Source organism: Nicotiana attenuata, chromosome 2 (genome assembly GCF_001879085.1).
Source record: "Nicotiana attenuata strain UT chromosome 2, NIATTr2, whole genome shotgun sequence".
Lineage (NCBI taxonomy): Eukaryota > Viridiplantae > Streptophyta > Magnoliopsida > Solanales > Solanaceae > Nicotiana > Nicotiana attenuata.
In genome coordinates, this window is record NC_031990.1 from 58,564,177 (window position 1) to 58,567,880 (window position 3,704).

The following is a 3,704-nucleotide window of genomic DNA, read 5'->3' on the forward strand; positions in this document are numbered from 1 at the left end:
GTCTTTACTCTATGTGTATTGGTCACGATGCTGATGTACCGAGACACGTGCTCACATCGGCCCGGCGTAGAAGGGGGATTTTCGATGGAAAAATCGGAAACCGTATCGAATTGGCCAGGGGTGCATTGCTCTATAGTTGGAGGTACTTTTGGTTTGCCCCTGGATGGGCGAGACGAAGAAGTGGTGCCCTCTTTCTGAGGTACCGTTCTAGAGGTTCTAGCCATAACTATAAAGAAGGTTTCTAAGTAAGCGGATCAAGAGGCAAGAACAGAAGGGAGATGAAGGCAGAAGATGGTGAACTTAGCTCTGGAAACTTGAAAATATTGTAAAAGTGAGAATGACAAACGGTTGAGGTATTTATAGAAGCCATTTGGGCAACGTGTGAGAAGCGGAAGAGTCGAACCAATAGTGGTTCGTGGGCTTCTTGATAGTCGTGTTTCCAGTGACCCCTGCGCAGTTTTAAGTCATGGCATTTAATGCTTTGGCGGGCTGACGTCATGATGATAGTATCAAAGAAGCAATAATTCAAGACTGTTTCTTATCGTTTTCATTTTATGAAATGCAGGGACTATCTGTATACAGTGAAAATTAGAGAGTCCGATTTTAAGGTCATTATGGCACTTAATAAGCCCGTCTCCAAAGGGCTCGAGGCGCAGCTCGAGGTTCGACCTTGAGGGTTCTCAATGTTCAACCTCGGGGCAGTACAAATTGGTGGCTATGATGAACTAACGAGAAATTCCCAAGGCATGTGGTTAAAGCTGACCAGGTCTCTTAGGCTAGTACGAGCCCGTACCGTGGTATTAAATGGTTGTAGCAGCCGCGTATCTTTGTAATAAATACATCTGTACTATGTTGGGTTTCCCCCTCATGTATAAAGGGGATTCTTGTCAATTTGTAAAAGACATGATATTGAATATAAGAACAAGAACATTCTCTGCTCTCTAACTTAAACACATTCTCCCTTGATTTTATTGCTCACATTTATTACATCGCTTGCATGTATTGTGCTTCATTGATTGTTCTTCATTTATTACTCATCATTGATCATAAAGAGCCCTCATTGAAGCTATTAGATCTGTTAGTCCTTCGTCGGCTGTCACAGCCCAACGCTTAGCTTGACCCCGAGGCCCCGTATAGTCTAGCTCAAGGCCCCGATTCTCAGTCATTCGATTTGCTTGTCACACTACCTTCAAGCTCTTATCTTATTTTCTAGTCTCACACTTAGCATCTGCTTCCTAACAACTAGCATAAAAGTAAATCATGTATTTTTAGAACCCAAAATCAAATCTAATTGTAATTACCCTTTTCAAGGTAAACATGTATATAAGAGCCAATGCATGAGTCTAAGATACCAATGCATCTTCATCCAATAGCAATGTATATAAGAGCCAATTCATTGATCCAATATCAACAAATCACATCACAAATCCATGTGCCTGACACAAGCCACGTCTCCAACAAGCACCAAAAGGATTACGGGTGCCTACGCTCACAGAGCCCAAGATAACATGGGTAGTTACTTGACTCCGGAAGGATGGATTCATATCCAAGCTTGATCATTTTATATTTTAATGATCATTAATCAACCATTGCAGTGCACAACTCATTCCAGTAACAATATCATCAATAATTGATAATCATTATCCGCTCACATTGTCCTTAATGCCAAATTTCTAAATATATCCATAATATCCAACTCTCTAACTCACGTGTATGTGTATAAAATAATATAATGGAAAACAGTACCGGACATGATATTAAGAATGCGGATAAATGGCTCTTATGGATAAAAGATGACTACGGCAAATTATGTAACTGAATTTGTCACAAAGGCTAAATAAGCTATTTAGCATGTTCTTGTTCAATAATATTATTTATCAACAATCAATTAGGCCATAGAAACTACCAAAATAATGGAGTGGTAAGACAAGTGTATGACTACATATTTATAATAAAGCTCAACATGGCGAAATAAATATTTATGTTAAATCAACAAGTCATAACCCAAGGCAGCTCCGAGATCATGAAGATAAATTATTACATAGTCATAGAATCAATTTGGACATGAATAATAACTTCTCATAATCCAGCAAAGCACAAATTTAAGTCAATAATACCGGATAGGGTCAAGACCTAGCTACACATATACACTCGTCACCTCGCATATACATGGCTCATAAATCATCAATCAAGTAACAAGTAAATAACCTGTGGGGAGAATTCCTTTTACAAGGATAGACAAGAGACTTACCTCCACTTGACAAGCTTTAACCAATAACAACCACATTTTTCCTTCAAATTCAATACCGAACGACTTGAATCTAGTCAAATACAACTCAATAACACCAAACAAAGTCGTAGAAAATAATTTCAAATAATAAAGCTTCAATATTTAATCAAATACCAAAAGTCAAATCGGGCTTACATGGTCAAAAACCGAGTCAAGTGGTAGATTCCTACTACCTATAGCCCCACGAGCCTAAAATGTGATTAGATTCCAAAACCTTGTCCAAATCAACCTTCAAATTCCCAAAATACAGCCTCTTAAGTTGTAGAAAAAATCTTAAATTTCCTTTAAAAATTCCAAGTTTTAGGTGTAGAAATTCATGGGGAACAAGATATAAAGCAAATCCAAGTGAAAATTGCTTACCTCCAATGTAGTAGTGAAATTTCTTTTTAAATTCTCCTCCTTTAGAAGGCTAGAGCTCAAAATATAAAAGAATGGTAAAATCCCTAAATATATCACTTAAAAGCCTTTCCCATGAAAAACCCTACGCAATCAAGGTCCAAGGCTAGGCGATCGCGAAGCACACTGTATGCGGTAAAATCGGAGGGTCCAATTTTCAACTATTATAACGCCTCGCAAGCAAGCTTTCCAAAGGCTCGAGACTACGGTCGAGATTTATCCCGAGGGGCCATCAGTGTCCAACATCGAGACAGTGCAAGTCGACGGTTGTGGTAGTAAAGTGGGAAGTTCCCTAGGCGCACGACTAGAGCTGACAAAGTCTAGAGAGCTAGCTCTGACCCGTATCAGGGAATTAAGTGGCTATACCTGCCCCATATCTTTGTAATTAATGCATTTGTACTATGTTCCCCCTCATATATAAAGGGGAATCCTTGTCATTTTGTAGGCATCTCTTGCTAACTACTAAATACACAAGAACATTCTCTCTGCTTTCTAACATATTCTCTTGGGTTCATTACTTTCATTTATTGCTTACATTCATTGTGTTATATTTAATGTTCTTCATTTATTGCTTATTATTGACCATAAAAAGCCATCATTGAATCTATCATAACTGCTAGTCCCTCCATCGACTGCCCACGACAGGGTATAGGACTCGACCTCGAGGCCCCGAATAAGCAAGCTCGAGTCCCCGCTTGTCAGCCTATTGGTTCGGTTATCACCTTGTTTTCAAGCTCTTATCTCGTTTTCTAACCTCTTACCTAACACCTATTGCCTAAACAACTAGCATAAAAATAGATCACGTATTTTTAGAACCAAAAATTCAAATCTAATTGTAATTACGATTTTTCAGGTAAACAGTTTGGCGTCCACCGTGGGGCTAAAAATAATAGTGATTATTTTCTTGCTGGTTTAACTACGTAACGCAAGTTATCTTTCGCACTTTTTCTTGTCCAAGATCTTTGATTTCAGGTCAGAATGTCTAACTCAGTAAACGCACATGAAACATCAATCTTGA